Below are 27,079 nucleotides of genomic sequence, written 5' to 3'. Positions count from 1 at the left end.
TCACACAGTGAAGAGGACGAAGAGGACAACCATCAAACAGAAGGGGCCCTGTGGCCTCAGACAGGGCAAAGGAATAGCATAGGAAGAAGAGCGTAGCATAGCCAATAATCAAGGTACCACACCGTTCCAAAACCAGCCTGTAATCCAGCCACACCAATTTTGGCAGCCTCAGGACTTGGCTGATGTGTCAGTGTTCCAGAACACAACACTGGTCTGGAACTCTTGTCTGGCCACTTGGAGCAGGGAGCTGCTGCAGGAAGGCTTTTTAGATGGGCTTCTGATCTAATCAGGGAGGCAGGAAAAAAAACCCAGTTAGACGCCTGCCTGGTAGGGAGCTTATCAGAATTGGAGAAACTAGTAGCACCTTAATGTTCTGCATTTCTTCTTCTTTTTTTCCCTCCCTAGACTCTCTTTGTAGACCAGGCTGGCCTCCATCTCACAGCAATCCACCTGCCTCTGCCTCCCGAGTGCTGGGATTAAAGGTGTGTGCCACCACACCCAGCAACATTTTTAAAATAGAAATTCTGTCCTAGAGCAGGGAAAGCCTGTGGGTCAAGCAGAGGCTGCAGGGGAGCACAAGTACATATTCAAAAAAAATGCAGAGCCCCGGGCGTGGTGGCGCATGCTTTTAATCCCAGCCCTTGGGAGGCAGAGGCAGGTGGATCTCTGTGAGCTCAGGGCCAGCCTGGTCTACAAAGTGAGTCCAGGACAGTCAAGGCTACACAGAGAACCCCTGTCTCTAAAAAACAAACAAACAAAAGAGATAATATCAGAAGCCAGGCGTGGTGGTGTACACTTTTAATCCCAGCACTCGGGAGGCAGAGGCAGGTGGATTGCTGTGAGTTTGAGGCCAGCTTGATCTACAAAGTGAGTCCAGGACAGCCAAGGCTACACAGAGAAACCCTGTCTCAAAAAAACCAAAAAAAAAAAAAAAAAAAAAGATAATATCTGCATTTTTTTTCTTCTTAAAAAATTTGTATGTCTTATAGGTGCTTTGCCTGCATGTATGTCTGTCTACCACGTGTGTCTGGTGGCTCAGAGGCCATAGGAGACCATAAGCTCCTCTAGAAATGGAGCTACAGACTGTTGTGAGCTTCTGTGTGGATGCTGGGAGTCAAACCCCTGCTCCTTTAGAAGAGACCCATCTCTCCAGCCCCAACAAATATTTTCTCTTATTGAGAGCCATCTAAAGCCTGGCTCCATCACTATTAAAATGCTAATAACATTCTGGAGTTTGACTTAGAAGCATATCCTCAGGTCATACCTGGTAATTTATGCTTTTCATCCCAGCACATGATGATTACTATAACACTGAAGACAGTCTAAGTTACATAATGAGTTCCAGGCCAGCTAGGGTGACACAGTGAGATCCTGCCTCAAAGGACAGAAAAAAAAAAAAAAGCACAAGCTTTATATAGTATGACTGCATATACAAAAGTAATTCAAGCTGGGCATGGTGGCACATGCCTTTAATCCTAGCACTCAGGAGGCAGAGGCAGTCGGAGAGGCTAGCCTGGTCTACCAAGTGAGTCCAGACAGCCAAGGCTGTTACACAGAGAAACCCGGTCTCCACGCCCCCCCCCAAAAAAATTTAATTCAAAGGGAAGTTGAAAAATGAAAACAATAAAATATGGTTTTTGTTTTGTTTTGTTTTTGAAACAGGGTTTCTCTGTGTAGCCATGGCTGTCCTAGACTCACTTGGTAGACCAGGCTGGCCTCAAACTCAGAGATCCACCTGCCTCTGCCTCCAGAGTGCTGGGATAAAGGCATGCACCACCACACCCAGCCAATAAAATCTGTTTGTTTGTTTGTTTGTTTGTTTGTTTCGAGACAGGGTTTCTCTGTGTAGCCTTGGCCATCCTGGACTCACTTTGTAGACCAGGCTGGCCTCAAACTCACAGCGATCGCCTGCCTCTGCCTCCCGAGTGTTGGGATTAAAGGCTTGCGCCACCACACCCGGCATGAAATCTGTTTAATCTATCTAATTTATACATTTGCAAATATTTATTGAACAATTTCTATTTGTTTACTTTTGGGGGAGGTATTGTAAGACAGGGTCTCCTTCTTGTAACCATAGACGGTATGGAACTCACAGCAATCCTCCTGCCTCTGCCCCCAGAGCACAGGGATCACAGGCATGCACTCTACACCCAGCTTGTTTATTTTGTTTCGGTAGTGCCCGGTAGCTGGAGCTCGCTCACTGTGTGGCCAAGGCTGTCCTTGATCTCATCATCCCCTGCCCCTACCCCCTGTGTCCTGGTATTACAGGCGCGGCTCATCACACCTGGCTAATTTTTGGACATTTTCTCTTTCCCAGCTATTATGCGCTTCTTCGGAATTTGCTGTTTCTCTTTGTACAGTCCGGGAGATTAATTAAGTAGAGTTGCAAGACTACCTCAATTAGCAAATAAACATCACTTCTCTAACACCTTGTTTTTCACGTGCCTTTAATCTTCTCTTTTGGGTACTATTGCAATGCAGAAATACAGAAACTTTGAGCTTTAGCTTTCAGTTTTTTTGTCTCTACGTTATGGAGGATGGACAGCATGGCCTTTAACTTCCTCCCCATGCTAGTGTCTCTTCATTGCGTTGTCTGCTCTTTCTTCTTCTTTTTTATTTATGTATTTATTATTATTATTATTATTATTATTATTATTATTATTATTATTATTATTATTATTATTATTATTTTGGTTTTTTGAGAGAAGGTTTCTCTGTGTTGCCTTGACTGTCCTGGACTTGCTTTGTAAACCAGGCTGGCCTCGAACTCACAGCGATCCGCCTGCCTCTGCCTCCCGAGTGCTGGGATTAAAGGCGTGCGCCACCACCGCCCAGCTGACTTTATAGAAAAACTTTTTTTTTTTTTTTTTGGTTTTTCGAGAAGAAATTTTAATCAGAAAAGTGTTGGGTAGTTGTACGTAGATGGGAATTTGCTCTCTAGTGTTAGTTACAGTTTCAAAATAAGGCAAATCCCTGTCACATTCACTGCTTCATTTTAGCAGGCAAGGGGTTTTATTCATGCATCTGTGAGAGCTAAAGAAACTCCATTTTGTGCTAGGCATCCATCTTGGTTCCTAATAGCTGGCAACCCTGACTCCTTGATATGGGCATAAGTTTTTGATGTTCTTGTTTTGGTTTTGTTTGTTTGTTTGTTTGTTTTGTTTTTGAGACAGGGTTTCTCTGTGTAGCCTTGGCTGTCCTGGACTCACTTTGTAGACCAGGCTGGCCTCGAACTCATAGTGATCCGCCTGCCTCTGCCTCCCGAGTGCTGGGATTAAAGGCGTGGGCTACTACTGCCTGTCCTGATTTGATGGTTTTTGAGACAGCATTTCTCTGTATAGTCCTGGCTGTCCTGGACTCTTTGTAGATTTGAACTCACAGAGTTAAAAGTTTTTGTTGTTGGTTTGTAATTTTTTTTCGAGACAGGGTTTCTCTGTGTACTACTGGCTGTCTTGGAACTCACTGTGTAGTCCAGGCTGGCCTTAAACTCACAGAGATCTTTGTGCTTCTGCCTCTGCTGAGACTACAGGCGTATGCCACCACCACCCAGCATTGTAACCCTGTTTAGAAAAACCAAAAAAGAGAAGAAAAATAAAATAAAATAAAAGGAAGATACACATAGTAGGAAAGAACTGGCCTATAATTCAGTGGTGGAGCCTTAGCATGCATGAAGCCTTGAATTCAACTCTCAGTAAAAAAAAAAAAAAAAAAAAAAAAAAAAAAGAAAGAGAATTGGATTTTTTTTTGTAAAGGTATTTATGCCAAGCGTGGTGGCACACGCCTTTAATCCCAGCATTCAGAAGGCAGAGGCAGGTGGATCTTTGTGAGTGCTTCGCGTGTTTGAAAGTTTTTGCAGAAGCCAGAATACTTCAGTCTAGATTGATGGCACATACCTTTAATTCCAGCTCTGGGCAGACAGACAGGTGGATCTCTGTGAGTTCAAGGCCAGCCTGGGCTATGTAGTGAGTTTAGGACAGCCAGTGCTATGTGGAGAGGCCTCGATTCAAAAACAAACAAACAAACACCAGAAGAGTGTGTCAAATGCCCTAAAATTAGAGTTACAGACAGGTGTGAGCAAGTGTTTTAATTGCTGCTCTGTTTTTTTTTTCTTTCTTTCTTTCTTTCTTTTTTTTTTTGGTTTTTCGAGATAGGGCTTCTCTGTGTAGCCTTGGCTGTCCTACACTCAATTTGTAGACCAGGCTGGCCTCGAACTCACAACGATCTGCCTGCTTCTGCTCCTGAGTGCTAGGATCAAAGGCATGTGCCACCACGCCCAGCTTTATTTTATGTTTTACATTTAAACATTTAGTGTGGGGGAGCAGGAGAGACAAATGTACCATCACAGATGCTCAGGGGTCAAAGAACAAAGTTGTTGGAGTCTCTTCTCTCCTTCAACCATGATGGTTTAGGAATCAAACTCAGTCTTGGCAGCAAGTACCCTTATTTTCTGAGACATCTCACAGGCCCAATAAATAGTATTTAAAAAGAGAATGAGTTGGGCGTGGTGGCACACGCCTTTGATCCCAGCACTAGAGAGGCAGAGGCAGGCGGATCTCTGTGAGTTCGAGGCCAGCCTGGTCTACAAAGCAAGTCTAGGTCAGCCAGGACTGTTACAGAGAAACCCTGTCTCCAAAAACAAACAACCCGCAGCAAATCTTTAAATAGATAGAATGAGCTCGGTGTCACATGCCTGTAGTCCCAGGACTCAGGAAGGCAGAAGCTGGCCTAGCTCTGTGAGTTCTAGGCTAGCCTGGTCTATAAAGCAAGTCCAGGACAGCCAAGGCTACACAGAGAAACCCCGTCTGAGAGTGTGGGGGGGACAGGGAAAATGAGTTTATATGTGGATCTATTAAACTTCAGCTATCAGCTGGGCCTTTAATCCTAGTGTTTGGGAGGCAGTAGCAAGTGGATCTCGGTGAGTTCAAGCCTGGTCTATATAGTGAGTGCCAGGACATCTAGGGCTACATACCATCTCACAACAAAGATTTAGTTCTCAATAATTGTACTTAGTATGTTGGAGTCTATAGTTAGATTCATCCAGAAGTTGGACTAAAGGTTTGCCTGAGAGTAAAACTAGTAAAACTGAAACTGGTTTAAATAAGTAATACAGAATATAGTCAGTGTGGTCGGAATGATCACAAAGCTGTAAGGAAATAATACAATCATGGCAACTACAGCCTAGCAGCTTTATTGCTTCTCCCCGTTCAGGGAGCTATTCAAACCTCCTCTGATTGTTAACTGTTAATTATTGGTTGTGGTGTAATAATTTTCCTAATACCTTTAGTGCCGTTAACAAACAGTTATCATTTTAATTTCTATGCCACTTTGATTTCTTTCTTTCTTTTCTTTTTTTCCGAGACAGGTTTTCTCTGTGTCGCCCTGGCTGTCCTGGACAGCCGTGGACAAGAGTGCCATGGCACACGTGTAGGTGTCAGAGGACAACCTGAGGCTGCTAATTCTCCCCCTCTCACATGTGGGTTCCGGGATTAAATTCAGAGGTGAGGACCTTTACCCACTGAGCCATCTCATAGGCTCCTAGCAGCCTTCTAGAATATCCAGGACACAGCTTTTAACTGCTCATTTAAGATTTTTAAGGCATTCATTAAGTTGTAGTTACATGTGTGAGTGTTTTGCATGTGTGTATTATGTGTGTGTGCCACACACGTGCTTGGTGTCCATGGATGTCTGAAGAGGGTGTCAGATCTCCCAGAACCTGAGTTATAGATGGGTGTGAGGCACCGTGTGTGTGCTAGAAACTGAGCCTGGTCTGCTGCAAGAGCAGCCAGTGCTCTTAACCCTGAGCCCTCCAGCTCTCTTTAATTAAGATTTCTTTTTCTTTCTTTCTTTCCTTCTTTCTTTCTTCCTGCCGTCCCTCCTTCCTTTCTCTCTCCTTCTCTCTTCCTTTCTCCTTCAAGACAGGGTTTCTCTGCGTAGCCCTGGCTGTCCTGGCCTCGCTTTGTAGACCAGGCTGGCCTCAAACTCACAAAGCTCCACCTGCCTCTGCCTCCTTGAATGCTGGAATTATAGGCGTGCACCACACCCAGCTGGTGAAATTTATTACTATTTTGTTTATTTATTTATCTTGGGAGAGAATTTCATGGTGATCTGACCTTGAACTTCCTATGTAGCCCAGGATGACCCTGAATTCCTTGTCCTCCTGCTTCTTCTTCTTCTTCTTCTTCCTCTTCTTTTTTTTTTTTTTTTTTTTTTTTTTTTTGGTTTTTCGAGACAGGATCTCTCCGGGTATCTGGGTAGACTTGGCTGTTCTGGACTCACTTTGTAGACCAGGCTGGCCTCGAACTCACAGCAATCCGCCTGCCTCTGCCTCCTGAGTGCTGGGATTAAAGGCGTGCGCCACCACGCCCGGCTTGTATGATTTTTAAATAAAAAATTTTAATTCATTTTTATTTCATGTGGATTAGTGCTTTGCCTTCTCTCTCTCTCTCAAGATTTATTTATGTATTATGTATACAGTGCTCTGCCTGCATGTACACCAGAAGAGGGCATCAGATCTCATTATAGATGGCTGTGAGCCACCATGTGGTTGCTGGGAATTGAACTCAGGACCTCTGGAAGAGCAGCCAGTGCTCTTAACCTCTGAGCCAACTCTCCAGCCCTGTAATGATTTCTTTTCTTTTTCTTTTTCTTTTTCTTTTTTTTGGTTTTTCAAGACAGGGTTTCTCTGTGTAGCCTTGGCCATCCTGGACTCACTTTGTAAACCAGGCTGGCCTTGAACTCACAGCGATCCGCCTGCCTCTGCCTCCTGAGCGCTGGGATTAAATGATTTCTTTTTTAAAATGTTTGTTGTTGGGACTGGAGAAATGGTTTGGTGGATAAAAGTACCTGTCTGCTCTTTCAGAGGACTCAGGCTCAATACCCAGCACCCACATGGCTGCTCACAACTGTCTGTAGCTTCAGTCCCAGGGGACATATGTACAGGCAAAACACTGATACATATAAAAATGATAAATAAATGTATTTTTAAGAAAAAAATTTGGCCAGACGGTGGTGGCGCATGCCTTTAATCCCAGTACTTGGGAAGGCAGAGCCAGGAAGATCTTTGTGAGTTCGAGGCCAGCCTGGTCTATGGAGCGAGTTCCAGGACAGCTAGAACTGTTGTTACACAGAGAAACTCTTGTCTCGAAAAACAAAAAAAAAAAAAAAAAGAAAAGAAAAGAAAAGAAAAGAAAAAAATTTGCTGATGGCCCACGCCTTTAATCCCAGCACTCAGGAGACAGAGGCAGGTGGATCACTGTGAGTTTGAGGCCAGCCTGGTCTACAAACAGAGTTCTAGGACAGCAAAGGCAATAGCTTTTGGTTTTGAAAAACCAAAAAATTAGAAAATAAAAAAATTTGCTGTTAGTGTAGAGATTTAATTGTTTTTTGGGGGTAGGGGGTGGGGAGTGGGGGGAGGCAAGCATGTTAGTACATGCCTTTAATCCCAGCACTTGGGAGGCAGAAGTAGGCAGATAAATCTTTTGAGTTTGAGGCCAGCCTGGTCTCCATGGGGTATTCCAAGCCAGCCAGGGTTACGTAGTGAGACAAAGATGAGCACAATGAAGTAAAATGAAATATAAATTCTTTTTACAACCTTACTTTCAAGTTTATATTTGCTTTTATTCATTTATTTGCTTGTTTATATAGGGTAAGGGAGAGATCCAGGGACAACTTGTGGGGATTTAGCTGTACTCTTTCTACTGTGTGTTCTAGGCACTGGACTTGGGTTGTCAGCTCTGGACAGAGTTAGGTTCCTGGGTTCCTAGGGTCCACATGGTCGCTCACAGCTATCAGAAACTCTAGTACCAGAGGGTCCAGTGTCTTCTTCTGTCTTCTGTGGACACTGTACATAGATGGTGTACTGTCCACATAAAATAAATACCTCTAATACAAGTTCAAAAAGGTTTGTTTATTTACTTATTGCCTTTGTTTGCGGGTTTTTCATATTTATTTTATTTATTGAATATATATGAATGCTCTGTCTTCACGCATACCAGAAGGGAGATTCAGATTCCATTATAGATGGCTGTGAGCCACCAGGCGATTGCTAGGAATTGAACTCAGGACCTCTGGAAGAACAGCCAGTACTTTTAACCTCTGAGCCATCTGCCCAGCCCCTGGGGGTTTTCTTTTTGGTGTTGGTTTTGGAGACGGGATTTCTCTGTATAGCCTTGGCTGTCCAGGAACTTCTCTGTAGATGAGGCTGGCCTTGAACTCACAGAGATCCACCTCCCTCTGCCTCCTAAGTGCTGGGATTAAAGGCGTTTACTACTACCTCTGGCTCAAAAAGAGTACATTTTTTGGTTTGTTTTTTGTTCTTGTTTTTGTTTTTTTCGAGACAGGGCTTCTCTGTGTAACAGTCCTGGCTGCCCTGGAACTCACTTTGTAGACCAGGTTGGCCTCGAACTTAGAGACCTACTTGCTTCTGCCCACCCCGCCTCTCGGCAAAGTGCTGGGCTTAAAGGCATGTGCTGCCATGCCTGACCAGAATATTTTTTTGTTTTTTGTTTTTGTTTTTGTTTTGTTTTTTTAAGACAGGGTTTCTCTGTGTAGCCTTGACTGTCCTGGACTTGCTTTTAGAATTTTTTTTTTTTTTTTTTAAAGAAAGAAAAAATTGAGCTAAGCAATTCTAGACAATCTGCCTCATTTGGCTGTACTTCCTTTCTTTTCTTGGCATGGTAAGTACTTAGGGAAGATTATTCCCAGCTCCCAGGAGACTGGCAGGAGTCTCACCAGGGCTTTATGTGAACTGTCCAGGTAGGGCCTAACATGTTCTGCCTTATACAGGTATCCTCCCACAAGGACGTCCGGTTCTGTGTGTACACACACACACACACACACACACACACACACACACACACAGAGAGAGAGAGAGAGAGAATAATATGTATCAGGTTTTTACTATTCAAAATGTATATACATGTGGACTTGAGAGACCACTTAGAAGTTAAGAGCACGGCTGCTTGTCCAGAGACTCCAGTGTTCAAATCCCAGCAACCACATGGCTGCTCACAACTCCAATCCTAAAGGATCTGATGCCCCCTTCTGGCCTCTATGGCTACTGCATGCTTCTGGTACACAAAAGTGCATTAAAAAAAAAAAAAAAAACAAACTAGTGGGGCATCCTGGTGCACACTTTTAATCCCAGCACTCGGGAGGCAGAGGCTGGCGGATCACTGTGAGTTTGAGGCCAGCCTGGTCTACAAAGCGAGTCCAGGACAGTCAAGGTTACACAGAGAAACCCTGTCTCGAAAAAAACCAACCAAACAAAATTACATACTTTTATGTTGTTGCTGTTGTCCTGGCTGACCAGGCCTCGAACTCACCGTGATCCACCTGCCTTTGCCTCCCCCAGTTCTGGGTTTATAGGCGTTTGCCACTGCGCCCCACTCCAGCTTTCTAATAAAGTTATTAAACATTGCACAATTCAATGCTTCGTTGAGTCTGAGTTGTAGGAGGAGAGGCCTTGAGGCTGTGATTCTGATGAGGTAGAACCAGTAGCTTGTCTCACAGGCTGCCTACTGCTAGCCTAAACACACTCTGTGAGGTGATTGAGACGCCTCAGCATAATGCTGGCCTCTAGCCTTGTCAACCTAAATTTAATCTCAGGACCAACTGGTGGAGGGAGAACTGTCACCCCCAAGATACCCTCTGACCACCACGCATGCGCTGTCACATGTCCCACCCTCCTCAAAATAAATACATTTAATTTTAAAAATACAATTAAAATGTTTTTAAAAGATGGCCGGACTTTCGCACACCTTGAATCTCAGCACTCAGGAGCAGAGGCAGGCAGATCTCTGTGAGTTCAAGACCAGCCTGATCTATAAATCAAGTTCAAGGGCTACACAGAGAAACCTTTTTTTTTTTCCTTTAAAAAATTGTTTGTTTGGTTTTGGTTTTTTGAGACAGAGTTTCTCTGTGTAGCCTTGGCCATCCTGGACTCACTTTGTATACCAGGCTGGCCTTGAACGCACAGCGATCCACCTGCCTCTGCCTCCTGAGTGCTGGGATTAAAGGTGTGCGCCACCACACCCTGCAGGTTTTTGATTTTTCAAGACAGGGTTTCTCTGTGTAACAGCTCTGGCTGTCCTGGATTCTCTTTATAGACCAGGCTGGCATTCAACTCACAGAGCTCCACCTCCCTCTGCCTCGAGAGTGCTGAGATCCACCATCCAGCCTAAGATTATATATTTAAAAACGTTGTTTTGAAAAAAGGTTTCTTGCCGGGCGTGGTGGTGCACGCCTTTAATCCCAGCACTCGGGAGGCAGAGGCAGGCGGATCGCTGTGAGTTTGAAGCCAGCCTGGTCTACAAAGCGAGTCCAGGACACCCAAGGCTACATAGAGAAGCCCTGTCTCAAATAAACCAATATAGGCAGGGCGATGGTGGCGCACTTCTTTAATCCCAGCACTTGGGAGGCAGAGGCAGGCGGATCGGTGTGAGTTCGAGGCCAGCCTGGTCTACAAAGTGAGTCCAGGGCAGCCAAAGCTACACAGAGAAACCCTGTCTTGAAAAACCAAAACAAAAAACAAAAAACCCATATATATATATAAAAATAAAACAGCCACTACCCAGGTACTTTGCTAATACAATCTTATTTTATATGTGACTGGAAAGAGTACAAGTTGTGGAGTTCCCGATTTTTATTTATATTATTATTGTTGTTGTTATTATTATTATTATTATTATTGGTTTTTTGAGAAAGGATTTCTCTGTGTAATAGCCTTTGCTGTCCTGGAACTCTCTTTGTAGACCAGGCTGGCCTCAAACTGAGTGCTGGCATTAAAGGCATGCGCCACCGTGCCCAGCTGAGTTCCCAATTTTTTAAATTAATTTGTATTTGTTATTATTTTATGTGCATTGGTATTTTGCCTGCATATATGTCCTTGTGAGGGTGTTGGATGGCCTGGAACTGGAGCTACACAGCATGAGCCATCATGTGGGTGCTGGGAATTTGAACCCTGGTTCTCTGGAAGAGCAGCCAGGGCTCTTAACCACTGAACTCTCTCCAGCCCCAAGTTCCTGATTTATTAAACGGGCAAACAAATGGTTTGTAGGATTACAAACATGTGCCACCACACCCAGCAATAAATATAATCAGTCTCATTCTCAGTCATTTGCTCTCTTATCTCGCTATGTAGCCCTGACTGGCACAGAACTCATGATGTAGGCCAGGCTGGGCTCCAACACACAGAAATCCACCTGCCTCTGGCTCCTTTCCCTGCTATTGGGATTAAAAGTGTATGTTACCCGTTGTAATCAGGTCCTCTGGAAGAGCAGCCAGTGCTCCTAGCTCCAGAGCCACCTCTGCAGCCCCAGCCTGGAACTCTTGACAATCCTCTGCCTCTCTGCAGCTACCAGGCCCAGTCTCATAATTGCTTACTTGTTGTACTGTCTTTGATCCCTCGGAGTATTTCAAATGTATCATGTCCAAAGCCAATCTGTACACCCATAAAGTCTCTCATCATTGTGACTGTGTAAGCATGAGCTGGTATGTATGTGTGTTTATGTATGTGTGTATACACAGGAGCGCGCACACATACACGTTGTAACAACAATTAATGAAAAACATGACCATGAATTTGGAAGACAACAAGGAAGTCATATGGAGCGGGGAAAGGGGAAAGGAGAAATGATGTAAGTGTAATCCCAGAAAAAAAAAAATTTTAAGGGTTTATTTATGTATTTTATGTGAGTGCTTTATCTGTATGTACATCTGAAGGCCAGAAGAGGGCACCAGATCTCATTATAGATGGTAGTGAACCACCATGTGGTTGCTGGGAATTGAACTAAGGACCTTTGGAAGAGCAGTTAGTGTCCTTAACCTCTGAGCCATCTCTCTGGCCCACCAGAAAAAATTTTAAGATATTTATTTCTTTATTAAGTATACAGTGCTGTGCCTGCATATTTGTCTGGACTACAGAAGAGGGCACCAGACCACATTATAGATGGTTGTGAGCCACCATGTGGTTGCTGGGAATTGAACTCAGGACCTTTGGAAGAGCAGTGAAAACCAACTTGGGTAGAAAAAGGTTATGGGTCACAGTCCATCCCCGAGGGACTCCAAGCAGGACCTCAAGGCAGGAGCTGAAGCAGAGGCCGTGGAAGCAGGCTACTTATTGGCTTACTTCCCTGGCTTGCTTAGCTACCTTACTCCTCCCCCCTGAGACGGGGTTTCTCTGTGCAGACTTGGCTATCCTGGACTCGCTTTGTAGACCAGGCTGGCCTCAAACTCACCGCGATCCACCTGCCTCTGCCTCCCGAGTGCTGGGATTAAAGGCAGGTGCCACCACACATGGCTCCTTTTAAAAAATATATTTATTTATTTATTATTATGTATGCAGTGCCCTGTCTGCATGTACACCTGCAGGCCAGAAGAGGACATTAGATCGCATTATAGATGTTTGTGAGCCACCATGTGGTTGCTGGGAATTGAACTCAGGACCTCTGGAATAGCAGTCAGTGCTCTTAACCTCTGAGCCATCTCTCCAGCCCTAGCTACCTTGTTTTACACCCCAGGATCACCTGCCTAAATATGGTACCATTCACAGTGTGCAGGGCCCTCCTATGTTAATTATCAGTCAAGAAAATGTCCCAAAGATGTTTCCACCAGCCAATTTATTTATCCCCCCTCCCCTCCCCCAGACAGGGTTTCTCTGTGTAGCCTTGACTTTCGTGGACTCGCTTTGTAGTCCAGGCTGGCTTTGAACTCACAGCGATCCATCTGCCTCTGCCTTCCAAGTGCTGGGATTAAAGGCATGTGCCACCACTGCCCGCCCACCAGCCAATTTAGTGAGGCATGCCTCAATTAAAAATTTCTCAAGTCAGGCGTGGTGGCGCACACCTTTAATCCCAGCACTCAGGAGGCAGAGGCAGGCGGATCGCTGTGAGTTTGAGGCCAGCCTGGTCTACAAAGTGAGTCCAGGACAGCCAGGGCTACACAGAGAAACTCTGTCTCAAAAAGAACAAACAAACAAAATTAATCAGCACATTTAGCAACTGTGAGATCCTGGGTCCAATTCCTAGTACCACCAAAATTTTGTGTCTTTAATTATAAGTCACATCATAGCATTCCTCACCTCAAAATTCATTTTATGTCACTCTCCTCTCAACTACTGTATTACAACCATTCACTGTAATTATAAGTGCTCCACACAAGAAACCGTGCAGGAGCCGGGCATGGTGGCGCACGTCTGTAATCCCAGCACTGGAGGAGGCAGAGGCAGGCGGGTCTCCGTGAGTTCTAGGCCAGCCTGGCCTACAAATTGAGTTCCAGGACAGCCAGCGCTACACAGAGAAACCTTGTCTCGAAAAACAAACAGAGCCGGGCGTGGTGGCGCACGCCTTTAATCCCAGCACTCGGGAGGCAGAGGCAGGTGGATCACTGTGAGTTTGAGGCCAGCCTGGTCTACAAAGTGAGTCCAGGATGGCCAAGGCTACACAGAGAAACCCTGTCTCGAAAAACCAAAAAAAAAAAAAGAAAAACAAACAGAAAGAAAAAGAGTGAAAAAGCAACGAAAAAGAAACTGCAATCTATTTGTGCTATGTTATCCTAAGGACTGACCTAAAAGCCCCAACATCGTGCAGAAAGAAGACATTCTTATCTCTTCATTTTCTGCTTGTCACTCTTAAGACAAAGAACCTGTTTCGGTTTGATTCCCAGTTCCAGTAGCTGGTGGCTCACAACCTGAAACTCCAGCTTTCAGGGACTCTGCTGACCTCTTCTGGCTTCTGCGAGCACTGTATCTCCGTGTGCACACTTTCACAATCACTCTACCTCACACAATACATATAATTAAAAAGGAAATAAATACCCTGTGTCCTTGCACAGCTCTAGGGATTGACCTAACTGGGGTGGCAAGATAAGGAAGAAATGACAGACCCAGGGAAGGTGGGATTGTGTGGTCTGGGCTTTCAGATGGAGAAGCTGCAGCGCCCTGGAAGCTCAGCAGTGTTTATTATATCCATTTGGACAAGGAGGGGGGATTATTACATACAGGAGGACAAGGAGGCGGGGTTATTACATACAGGTGAACAAGGAGGCGGGGTTATTACACACAGGCGAACAAGGAGGCGGGGTTATTACACACAGGCGAACAAGGAGGCGGGGTTATTACACACAGGCGAACAAGGAGGCGGGGCTCTTATACACAGCTGAAGGAGAAGGCTGGTGTAGCTAGTCTCAGCAGGAACAGTCTCTGCTGGGAGGCAGTCTTCAGAGCGCTGTAGGCTGGGAAGAAAGCTAGGGTGGGTATTTTCTTCCCACACCATCATCATCTGCACTCAGACCTGAGACAGGCTGTGCCCTCCCTCTGCGTCTGAAGCAGGGAAGGCTTTGCCACTCTCAGGGTCCTTAACATGGCTGTGGTGATGTCAAACAATGCTCCTTCACTCAGGACTCCAGCCCTACATAAACCTTTTTGTTGTTGTTGTTGTTTTGTTTTTCAAGACAGGGTCTCTCTGTGTAGCCTTGACTGTCCTAGACTCGCTTTGTAGACCAGGCTGGCCTCGAACTCACAGCGATCCACCTGCCTCTGCCTCCCAAGTGCTGGGATTAAAGGCAAGCGCCATCACTGCCCAGCGCCTTTTTTTTTTTTTTTAATAGATTGAACCATACCATACAGTAAGGCATAACAGATTGAGCCTAGAAAGTTTTTCCGAGGCAATAAGGTGTTTTCTTTCTTTTTAAAAAACAGTTTATTTATTTTTATTTTGCTTGCACTATTGGTTTTGCCTGCATATATGTTTGTGTGGAGGCATTAGACCCCCTGGAGCTGAAGTTACAGACAGTTGTGAGCTGCCATGTGGGTGCTGGGACTTGAATCTGCGTCCTCCAGAAGAGCACTTAACCACTGAGCCATATATCCAGCTCCACAAAAATGCTTTTTAAACATTTTATTATTATTTGTACAGTATTCTGCCTGCATGTGTGCCTGCAGGCCAGAAGAGGACACCAGATCTCATTGCAGATGGTTGTGAGCCACCATGTAGCTGCTGGGAATTGAACTCAGAACAAACAGTGCTCTTAACCTCTGAGCCGTCTCTCCAGCCCCGCAAAATGCTTTTTTTTTTTTTTTTTAAACTTCCGAAATAACCATACGGATGTTTCTTTTTGCACACTTCAAACCATCCTACAAAAATAGACAACATCTGCTGTCTGTGCTGGCCAGAAGTACAAATGTTGTTTATGACACCATAATTAACCTACCCAGAGGCCTTTATTTCTATGAGTAGGGGAGGGAAGCTAAACAGATAAGCCTGGCAGAGTAATTCAGTCTAATGGGAAAACAGGACTCCATTCACCACGCTGGTGAGTCTTACGCAACACAACAGTGTCCAAAGCTAGAGTCCCCAGCTGGACTCCGGAACCGCTTTGCATACCTACCAGCTCCCAGCGCACCAGCCCCAACTCGCTATTTCTCCGGCAGACACTTGATGAGCCGGCTTGGAAACACGCAAAGCTGCGATAGTATCTGAACAATTGCCAAGAGACCTCAGGTTTCCTGGTGTGTGTTTCAGCGGTTCGGAGAGCTTACACTATGTGTGCGTCTGTACATATAGGTGTGTACTTTTCCCTGCCACACAATGACATAAGAGGATCTGAGAGTATAGAACATACAGTCTGTTTAAAGCCACAGTGAAATTACCTAGCGCAGTCACACCCCACCCTCCCCACACTCACCTCACCATGTCACTTCCCAAGGGATTTGAGACCTTTTATGAAAAAAAAAAAAAGTAAAACTGCATATAATTATGACTCTGGAATGCTTTTTTCTAACCTTCTTAACATAGAAAAAATGTTAATGTGTGGTTTTTAAAATAAGAAGTCTTTGTGGGACAGGCTTCTAAATCGACTCATTCCTGAATCCACATTGAAATGATCAAAGGACTAAAAATAGAGGGAAAACCTTCCATATGCCAGAAGCTTTGAGGAATTTCTGCTAGCTAGGATGTAGAAAGGCCCAGCGATAAAGAGGCATTGGGTCAAGAGTCCACATGGGCCAGCAAGACGGCCCAGCAGGTGAGCGAGGGTCCGTGCTGCCAAGCCCAGCAGTCCCAGACTTCAATCCCTAAGAATCACCCAGTGGGTGGGCCAGCCTGGTCTACAAAGCGAGTCCAGGACAGCCAGGGATACACAGAGAAACTCTGTCTCAAAAAACAAAAAAAGAAAAAAAGAAAAAAAGAATCATCTGGTGGAAAGAAAGATCTGATGCCTGCGAGTTTTTAATCTGACCTCTTTCGTGTATTGCATACACTTGTAAATAAACATAATTTTTTAATAAAAAATGACAGGTTCCATGATTTTATTCTTTTAAAAAATATTATCACCTTGATAGAATCCTATGAACACTGTTTTGCTCAGGACAGAAGGCTCGGAGAGGGCAGGAGGGGGTAAGGTACTGTTCCCGACATTCTAGCACCTAATTGACCCACCACAATTTTATTTTGTCTTGTTTTTCTAGACAGGGTCTCTCTTTGTAGTCCTGGCTATCCAGGAACTCACTCTGCAGACCTGGCTGGCCTAGAACTCACAGACCCACTTGTCTCTGTTTCTCTGGTGGTGAGATTACAGGCATGTTTCGCCACTACCTAGCAGACCCATCGCAGTTTCTATTTCAGTATTTACCAAAACTGACCAAGCACAGATCTGTCTCTGTTTTGTTGTTGTTTGTTTTGGTTTGGTTTTTTGGTTTTTTGAGACAGGGCTTCTCTGTGTATCTTGGGCTGTCCTGGGCTCACTTTGTAGATCAGGCTGGCCTCGAACTCACAGTGATCTGTCTGTCTCTGCCTCAGGAATGCTGGCATTAAAGGCCTGCGCCACTACTGCCCGGCTAGATCTGTCTCTGTTGAGATGAACAATGTTAAGGAGAAAAATCTTGGGGCATCAAAAGACCCTATAGTTCATAGGAATAAGGTTCCTTTGAAAAGTTAGAACAGCAGGGTGCAGTGGTGCACGCCTGTAATCCCAGCACTCAGGAGGCAGAGGCAGGCGGATCCCTGTGAGTTCGAGGCCAGCCTGGTCTACAAAACGAGTCCAGGACAGCCAAGGCTACACAGAGAAACCCTTTTGGGTAAATTGGAACCCCAAAGATAAAAATTAAGGGAAAAGTGCTAGGAGTGACGGTGCAGGCCTATTATAACCTTGGAGGATGGAAGCGGAAAGATCAGGAGTTCAAAGCCAATCTGGGCTTCATGGGACCCTTGTGTTTTGTGGTTTGAGATAGGGTTTCTCTGTTTTAGCCCTGGCTGTCCTGGTACTCACTCTATAGACCAGGCTGGCCTGGAACTCACAGCGGTCCACCTGCCTTTGCCTCCCAAGTGCTGGGACTAAAGGCGTGCGCCACCACGCCCGGCTGATAGCTGCCCTTCTAACGCTGCTATGTAAATATGTATGTGGTGTGATAATTAACAAAGCACGGTGTAGTTACTAATAACAGTGTGCTCTGGGAAAGGGTAGATCTCTGGCAGCGTCAGGAAAGGGAACAGAACGAGGGCCACTCACTTGTGACTGCCACTCAGCTCCAGAAGGCTAATTATGACCATGAGCTAGGTCATCTATTTTTGTGAAAGTAAACTGTTATTTGCAAAGAAACGGTCTATTTGAAGCGGTCTCAAGGGAAATCCAGTAGCTCAGCCTGAGGATTTTGTTGTGCGATTTCTAGATCTTCATGGCTTCAGCTTAAATATACTCCTGCGTTGAACTCTATGATACCTAGCTCAAGAAATCAAGGAAGGCTTTATCCAGAGTGAGTCCCACCCTCCTCCTCCCTGTATGCAGCCCGAACACCCCCAGTGCCTGACACGGTGCTCAGTGTGTGCCAGCAGCAGTGAGCAAGTGCGGAGAGCCTGCAGGTATCGATCTTACTGCTACAAATACATTTAAGCACCAAGGCAATTTGCAAATACAGTCTCTGTGAGTGATGAGATTCAACTACAGACAGGAGACAGGGTGGTTACTGGGTTGGCAGATATAGCAGCCAATGGCATCATCCAGGGACCAGCTCCATGCCCCCCCCCTCCTTTGCCCGTCTCTTTATTCTTGCATTTTTAATATGTTGTCATTTCCCCTCTGGCCTAAAAGTGTAGTTAAGACTGTGGCAGTCTAGGTACATCACAAGTAGACACCATCACACCTAACGGAAGAGGAGCCATTTCACCTGTGGGTGTCCTATTATAGCAGGGACAATCTTTCTCCAAATTCTACCTTACCCCAACAAACCCGCATTCAGGTGTCATGAGCCCCAACCATAGCGCATGCTCATGCCTGATCCGTGACTGGTTTAGGGTAACAAAACTCATCTCCCGGAGATAGGCAGCTGCTCCTCAAGGCAGCCACGTCTCAATAAAACTGGGATTCTGTCAGTAAGAAAGAATGGGATGAAGGGGGAAAGGTGAGTAAGCAATTGGCAAGGTTTCTACTATGCTGTTTATTAGTGATTATTTGATGTTGTCATGCCTACAGGCCAGGATCAGGAAATCCACTGTCTGGGAATTGGTATCTGACTCTCTGTCTGTCTGTCTGTCTGTCTGTCTGTCTATCTATGCATCTATCATCTATCTATTCTATGTATCTATCTACCTATCAACCATCTATCAGTTATCTATCTATCCATTATCTATCTATCTAACTATCTATCTATCTGTTTTCTATCTATCCACAGTAGACACCAATCACTAACAACGCTGGTAATCTATCCCCCATTCTTCACCCCCTTGTTTACTTTCTTTGCAAGAGCGTTACAAATACCAATACCGTCTCCTAGTCTGAACCAGATGCAGAGCTTGACGCCTCTGTGCCCCACCACCCACAGGTAGGTTGGAGGGTAACACCTCCCAACATGCATATCCTTCAAAACCACAATACAGCTCTCAAAGTCAGGACAGGTTACCGACACCTGCTACGGTATAGCCAACTGTTATCTAGTGACCCTATAAAGTCTGTAAGTATGTGAGTCAACCCAAAATTACCTGTTGCATTTACTTGTGCCTTAATTCTTTTTTTTTTTTTTTTTTTTTTTTTTTTTTTGTTTTTTGAGACAGTGTTTCTCTGTGTAGCCTTGGCTGTCCTGGACTCACTTTGCAGACCAGGCTGGCCTCGAACTCACAGCGATCCGCCTGCTGGGATTAAAGGTGTGGGCCACCATGCCCAGATGAGGAAAGTGTTTTTAACTGCTGTTGCAGCCCCTTAGTTGCGACTTTAGATTTACAACAGTACTTCCTTAATCCTTTCTTGAATTTTTATTTCATATATATATAAGGAAGATATATATTGAGATAAGGTCTCACTGTGTAACCCAGCCTGACCTCAAGTTTACCTTAGGCTTCCAAATACTGGGATTACAGGTGTGCACCTCATGTCAGGCTTTCCCTGTGCTTTTGAGGAGTGCAGACACGTTCTTTGATAGAACATTGCTGTTTAGGTTTATCTGATGATTCCTCAGGATGGGTCAGCTAATGCAGTTCTGAAGAATTACCACAGGCTTTTCTTTCTTTCTCTTTCTTTCTTTCTTTCTTTCTTTCTTTCTTTCTTTCATTTGACAGAGTTAATTCACTTTATTTTTCTTGTATAAAAACCCTTATGTGGTAGCCACAGCTAGAGCCTAGGTCCTCTGAACAGAGACTATGGTGTGGGTTTTCACAGGATGATCAATAAATTCCTGATAAGGACACTTGGTGAACACAGTTTCTTTCCAGAGGTCGGCTGTCAGGTAGCTGTAGGTCTTGGAGATGGCATCAAAAGTGGCCTTGGCAAAGTTGCCCAGGGTGGCAGTGCAGCCCCTGGCTGATGTGTAGCAGTCATCAATACCGGCCATCATCAGTAGCTTCTTGGGCACAGGAGCTGAGATAAAGCCAGTGCCTCTGGGAGCAGGGATGAGACGCACCAAAACAGAGCCACAGCAGCCTGTCACCTTGCACGGAACAGTGTGTGCCATGCCAGTCTTGTTCCCCCAGTAGCATCTCCGCACAGGGACGATGGAAAGCGTGGCCAAGATGATGGCCCCCTCGGATGGCAGCGGCTACTTCCTTGGAGCACTTAACACCAAGACCAACGTGACCATTGTAGTCCCCAATAGCGACAAAAGACTTGAACCTGGTCCGCTGGCCAGCCCGTGTCTGCTTCTGCACTGGCATGATCTTTAGAACCTCATCCTTTAGGGATGCGCCCAAGAAAAAGTCAGTACTCTGTGAGTCCTTAATGGGCGGGGAGAACGGATAGATCTCCTCCAAGGACTTGATCCTTAACCAGGCGGCCCAGCTTGGGGACGAGATCCACTCCTTGTCGGCTTTACTTCCACGAACCCTGAGGCCTGGACCATGCACGGTCTCAGTTCCAGACCTCCGTGGAAGCCACCTTGGCCTCCTAATCATGGACCCTGGGTCCCCCGGCCCTCCTGCTGCGCCGGCATCATCCACCATTTGGTGTTTTCCTGAGGAAGAAGAAGCACGGCAGATTTTTCTTACTCTGTTTCATCAGATAGTGCGCAACTTCAGTTTGCGCCATTAGCTGGTGATGCTAACTTTGGTCACCTGATTAAATGGCGTCTGCCGGATTTCTCCACTTTGAAACTAATCTTCTTTCATTTGGTAGTCACCAAGCGTTTTGTGGAAAGATATTTTGAGACCACGTAAGCATCCTGTTCTTTATCCAGTTACCTGCTGGTCTTAACATTTATTCATTCATATTTTACTTAAATTTTTTTTTTTCTAGAGCTAGAGATGTAGCCTGGTGGTGGAGTACTTGCTCTGCCTAGGTGAAGCCATAGGCTTATCTCTAGCACTACAAAAATAAATAAATAAACAAACAAACAAATAAATAAATAAATAAATAAATAAGCCTGGAGTTAGATGGCCCAGTGGTTAAGAGCGCACGCACATGGTGGCTCACAAACCATCTGCAACTCCAGTTCCGGGTGATCCAATGGCCTCCAGCCTGTATAGCATTGCTTTCGGTACCCACACATACATGCAGACAAAACAGCCACACACATACAATTTTTAAAAATCATTTTTTTTACTTCCTTTTGCTTATTAATTTTTTATTTTCATTTTTATTTTTTGGAGCCAGGGTTTCTCTTTCAGTTCTGGCTGTCCTGGACTCACTTTGTGGACCAGACTGGCCTTGAACACACAAAGATCTGCCTGTCGTCTCTGTCTCCTGAGTGCTGGGATAAGAGGTATGCACCACCAAGCCCGGCTTATTCTTTTCTTTTCTTTGTTTTTTTCTTTACAAACTCATGGATTTCTACTTCATAGTATGCATTTTTATAATTGTATAATCTTGTGTATGTGGGTGGGTGTGTGGGAGAATGTAATTGGCCCTCATAGGCTTATAGGGACTGACACTATTAGGAGGTGTGGCCTTGTTGGGGCAAGTGTGTCACTGTGGAACAGGTCTCAAGGTCATTTACATATGTATATACATCATACATACATTCATGCCACCCCCAGTGGCCTTGTCTTCAACATACATACATACATACATACATACATTCATGCCACCCCCAGTGGCCTTGTCTTCAGATCAGGTTGCAGAACTCTCGGCTCCTCCAGCACCGTGTCTGCCTGCATGCTGCCATGCTTTCCGCCATGATGATACCGGACTAAGCCTCTGAAACTGTAAACTAGCCTCAAATCGAATGCTTTCCTTTATAAGAGTTGCCTTGGTCGTGCTGTCTTTTCACAGCAATAAAAACCCTAACTAAGACGGAATGTGAGAGTGAGGGCACACGCTCACCAAGGCACACTAGTAGAGGTCAGAGGATAACCTCGGGTCTTGGGTCTTCCAGCTTGTTTGAGATGAGGTTTCTTGGTGGAAGCCGTGTGCCCAGGCTGGCTGGCCTGTGAGCTTCCAGGGAGCCTCCCATCTCTGCCTCCCATCTCACCATAGGAGGGCCAGCGTTACTTCCAGCTCCTACTGATGGTTAGTATTACCTACTTGACAGGGTCCAGAATTACCCATGAGACGAGCAGACACACCACTTCCAGATTACTCAAAACCTAGCTGAGCGCCAGCATTGTCATTCTTTGCTTCCGGACTTCGGGCATCATGTGACTAAGTTCCTGTTGGCAGGACTTCCCCGCCAGGACGGATCCTTCTCTAAAACAGAGAGCAGAAACAAACCCTTACGTTTCTTTTTAAAAAATATTTATTAGCCGGGCATCCTGGCGCACACCTTTAATCCCAGCACTCAGGAGACAGAGGCAGGCAGATCTCAGTGAGTTCGAGCCCAGCCTGGTCTACAAAGTAGGTCCAGGACAGCCAAGGCTACACAGAGAATCCCTGTCTCGAAAAAAACAAAAAAAACAAACAAAAAAAAGAAACCGGAAGATGGCAGTGGATCCCCTGACCCAGGTGACTGTGAGCACTTTAACATGGCCACTGGAAAGCAAATTTGGATCCTCACAAAACCAGTGTGCACTCTTAATTACTGAGCCATCTCTCAGGCCCTTAAGTCAGTTTTTCTCAAAATAGTTAATCAATTAATTTATTTATTTATTATGTATACAGTGCTCTGCCTTGCATGTACACCTACAGGCCAGAAGAGGGCATCAGATCACATTACAGATGGTTGTGAGCCACCATGTGGTTGCTGGGAATTGAACTCAGGACCTCTAGAAGAGCAGTCAGTGCTCTTAACTTCTGAGCCATCTCTCCAGTCCAGGTTTATATATTTTCTTTAATCACAGTTATGGGAGAAGTAACTAAGACACACGGGCTCTGGGGATCTGAACTCAGGTCCTCTTGCTTGTACATACAGCAAGCACTTTACCCACTGAGCCATCTCCACAGCCCTGGAATTTACTTCAATGTGCTAGAGTTACAAATGGTTGTGATCCATTTCGTGGGTGCTAAGAACCAAACCTGGGTCCTCTGGAAGAGCAGCCAGTGCCTTAACCACTAAGCTATTTCTCCAGCCCTTAACTTCTTATCAGATATATGATTTGCAGATATTTTCTCCCTTTGTGATTCTATCAATTATGTCCTTTGATGCATAGGAGTTTGAAGTTTTTTTAAAAAAGATTTATTTATTTATTATGTGTACAGTGTTTTCTGCATGTACAGAGGGCACCAGATCTCATTACAGATGGTTGTGAGCCACCATGTGGTTGCTGGGAATTGAACTCAGGACCTTTGGAAGAGCAGCCAGCGTTCTTAACCTCTGAGCCATCTCCCCAACTCAGAGTTTGAAGTTTTTTTGTAGTCTAGTATGTTCTCTGTTTTGTTGTTGCCTGTAACCTTTGGTTTGGGCAGGTTGCTGTTATTGCTGTTTGTTTGCAATGCTGGGTATCAAACCCAAAGCTTACAAATACTAGGCAAGAATTACCACTGAGCTCTATGGCATGAAGTTCCAGCAACTTGAGAGACTGGGACAAGAGAATTACTTGAAGCCGGGCGTGGTGGCACACGCCTTTAATCCCAGCACTCGGGAGGCAGAGGCAGGTGGATCGCTGTGAGTTCGAGGCCAGGCTGGTCTACAAAGTGAGTCCAGGATGGCCAAGGCTACACAGAGAAACCCTGTCTCGAAAAACCAAAAAAAAAAAAAAAAAAAAAAGAGAGAGAATTACTTGGAGCTCAGGAGTTCAAGACCAGCCATTGCAACTTAGCAAGAGCCCACCTCAAAGAGAAACAAAAAATCTGGGCATGGTGGTACATCCGTGTGACCTCAGCACTTGGGAGGCAGAGGCAGGAGGATTCTAGAAAGTTCAAGGCCATCCTGGTCTACATAGTTGTATAGTGAGTTCTAGTCAAGGCTTGGGGAAGAAGAAGAGGAAGAGGAGGAAGAAGAACAGTAGTATCAGTAGACTAATGTCTGAGCCAGGTACCTGTAAGGAGTACAAGAAAATACAGTACGAATTGCCTGCATTCAAAATTAGCTGCCCCACCCCCTCAGACAGGGTTTCTCTGTGTAGTTCTGGCAGTTCTGACCCTCACAGTATAAACCAGGCTGGCCTCCAACTTACAGAGAGATCTGCCTGCCTCTGCCTCTCAGACTGCTGAAAGTAAAGGCGTGCACCATGACTTCCCAGTAAGAGTAATAGGGTGGGGCCGCACAGAGGTGCAGGGGCCACGGGGTTCAAAAGATGAGGTCCTCAATGTATTCTGAGGAGGATGAGTGTGTTCCAGAGCAACACAGAAATGTTCATACCCTGAAAGCAGCCTGATTGGGAGGAAACAGTACAATGTTTTAGAAATATCCAAGCCGAGATCATCCAAAATGACGTCATCGCACACCGTGTCTGATTCATGGAACAGCAGTGATTACACAGCCACCAAAGGACCACACTGAGAGCTCCAAAACACAGTGCTGATGTTTCCCAGAGAGAAGGAAATCCTGTCATGTGGATCGTCCATGACCTCCTGCCGCAGGACCATGGAACCATGCTCTGGTAAGTTCCCAGGGACCCCGGGTGCTATCGCTGTTGCTGCTGCTGTTTTTCAGGTTGCAGGACAGGGCAGTGCAGGCCAAGGAGATAGCATTCGAAGAGCAGACAGATAGCTGTGAGTTCCAGGCCAGTCTGGTCTACAAAGCGAGTCCAGGACAGCCAAGGCTAACACAGAGAGACCCTGTCTCAAAAACCCCCCACCCCAAAAAAATCTCCTCGAGATATCCAACAGCAGTTCCAGTGAGGATTCGGTAACGTTAGTGTAGGCCTCAAACCAGACCCATGACTTGTAACAATGAACATCTGAAAGTAAACATATGTGGACAAAAGGCTATACTGCGTGATACACTACAGATATTTTGTTAGTATGTTTGTATTATTTTACTGGGGGAAGGAGAGGGATTTTGGTGCATGATATGTAAATCATAGACATTCAGTAAAAGTAAAAAAAAAAAAAAAGAGTAATAAATCTGGGGGCTGGAGAGATGGCCCCGAGGTTAAGAGCCCTGGGTGCTCTCCAAAGGTCCTGAGTTCAATTCCCAGCAACCACATGGTGACTTTATAGCTATCTGTAATGAGATATGGTGCCCTCTTCTGGTGTGTAGGCACAATGCAGGCAGAATACTGTATAAATAATTTAAAAAAAAAAAAAAAAAAAAAGAGTAACAGATTTGCCTGACAGAATACTGTATAAATAATTAAAAAAAAAAAAAAAAAAAAAAAAAAGTAACAGATTTGCCTGACAGTGGTGGTTCACTCCTTTAATCACAGCACTCTGGAGGCAGGGGCAGGTGGATCTCTGAATTTCTGAGTTCAAGCCCAACCTGGTGTACAGAGGGACTTCCAGGATACCCAGAGCTGTTAGACAGAGAAAACCTGTCTGGAAAATCCAAAAGAGAGAGAGAGAGACAGAGACAGAAAGAGAGAGAGAGAGAGAGAGAGAGAGAGAGAGAGAGAGAGAGAGAGAGAAAGAGAGAGAGAGAGAGAAACTGTTTTCCTTTATTTTTTTCCCTTTTGTTTTTTCAAGACAGGGTTCCTCTGTGTAGCCTTGGCTGTCCTGGACTCACTTTATAGACCAGGCTGGTCTTGAACTCACAGAGATCTGCCTGCCTCTGCCTCCCGAGTGCTGGAATTAAAGGTGTGAGCCACCATGACTGGCCCTTTACTTTTATTATTGCAAAATGTCAGTATTAAGTCTTTTAACCTCTATGAACTCCTTTTCTATATTTGGGGCGCTGAAGCTCACGAGCTATGGAATACAAAAGCCTTGCCTTGAGTCCCACTTCTGCTGCTGTAGACTTGAGCAGCTTGTATATTCCCTCCGACTCTCCAGTAAAACAGAGATACTTGTCATGGGAAATGCCTGTCAGGTTCTCAGCACAGTGCTCTGGCACATGTCATGCGTTCAGTGAGTTAACCTCATGTCCAGTTTTTCAGTTTTGGCTGTGAGAGCTTACTGGAAATACAGAGTCTGAATAGCAGCTGGCATAAAATTCATGCTCAGTAAACACTAGCTGCCTTGCCCCGCAGGGCTGTCGGGTGAATAAGAAGGACCAGAGAGTCTGATACACTTAATCATTGCTCTCTCCCTGGGTTTCAGAGAATTTTGATTGTACTGTTTATAACCTGCAAGCTAATTTCCATTTTGTTTGTAAGCCCCTCTCCACCTCACTTAAATAAGTGCCAGGATGCTCCAGAAGGCAGACTGGGCATTTAAACTCAAATCAAGCCTGATGCCGCTCCTTTGATCCTAAGGTCCTGCTTCGGAGACGGCCGGCATCACGGTCTTCCCAGATGTGCAGCTGGATTTGGACAGAAGAAGGAAAAGAAGCCGGGCGTGTTGGCGCACGCCTTTAATCCCAGCACTCAGGAGGCAGAGGCAATCGGATCTCTGTAAGTTCGAGGCCAGCCTGGTCTACAAACAGCCAGGGCTGTTACACAGAAAAATTCTGTCTTGGAAAACCAAAAAGAAAAAAAAGAAAAAGAAAGAAAGAAAAGGAAAGGGAAAGAGAAAAGAGGTAAATAAAAACAGTCCCAAATCATCCTCAAGGTCAATGCCAAAGACAACGTCTATGTAGGAAATGACTTCTTTTAAAGGAAGGACAGTGGAAAAAGCAGTGACCCACTGCCATGGCAACGGGAGTGTGGCAAATGAATCCTTCAGCATAGCTTGTTCCTCAGACAAACTGGCTGTTCTTCCTGTTCATTGCCGCCCCTTCCCTCCCCTGTCTATTGGTGCTCACTCCTTTCTGCCATACCTGGGAGCAAAGGGGAGGAACTCCTTGCTGAGATTTTTTTTCCCCCCTGAAAATAAAACTTAGCAACGTATTGTTTATAGACCGAAAAAGGACATGTTCCTGTTGCACATCAGGATCTCTGTCCTTCCTTGAGTGCTGTCATCATTGAGCTCCTGAGAGGTGTGGCAAGCCAGGGACATCCCCCAAAGTCCTGATGCTCAAAACAATGCTGGCCTGCAAACAATCTGCTAGGTCAACAGATTTCTCACAACTTCTCCTCCCCTGGGCGCAGTGGAGAACGCTGCTCTAAATTATAGGCAATATGGGCAAGATTTGGGTCATTTGTATTCTTCTTCAACTGACCCAGTTTGGACCCAGTCTAGGCTCTCGCTGGCCTCCTGTGCCTTTAGCCAAGCAAGTCTGCGTGTCCCTGGCACACACACTCTGTGCTTGGCT

At 45.3% G+C, this 27,079-nt stretch overlaps 1 pseudogene; it reads right to left on the bottom strand.

Moving 5' to 3' along the window:
* Window positions 1–19,576: 19,576 nt before the first annotated feature.
* Window positions 19,577–20,417, bottom strand: LOC127199807 (40S ribosomal protein S2-like; annotated as a pseudogene).
* Between the last annotated feature and the right edge of the window lie 6,662 nt (window positions 20,418–27,079).

The sequence above is a fragment of the Acomys russatus genome, chromosome 16 (genome assembly GCF_903995435.1).
Source record: "Acomys russatus chromosome 16, mAcoRus1.1, whole genome shotgun sequence".
NCBI lineage: Eukaryota > Metazoa > Chordata > Mammalia > Rodentia > Muridae > Acomys > Acomys russatus.
The sequence above is the reverse complement of the archived record's forward strand: the minus strand, read 5'-3'. Positions and strand labels throughout refer to the sequence as shown.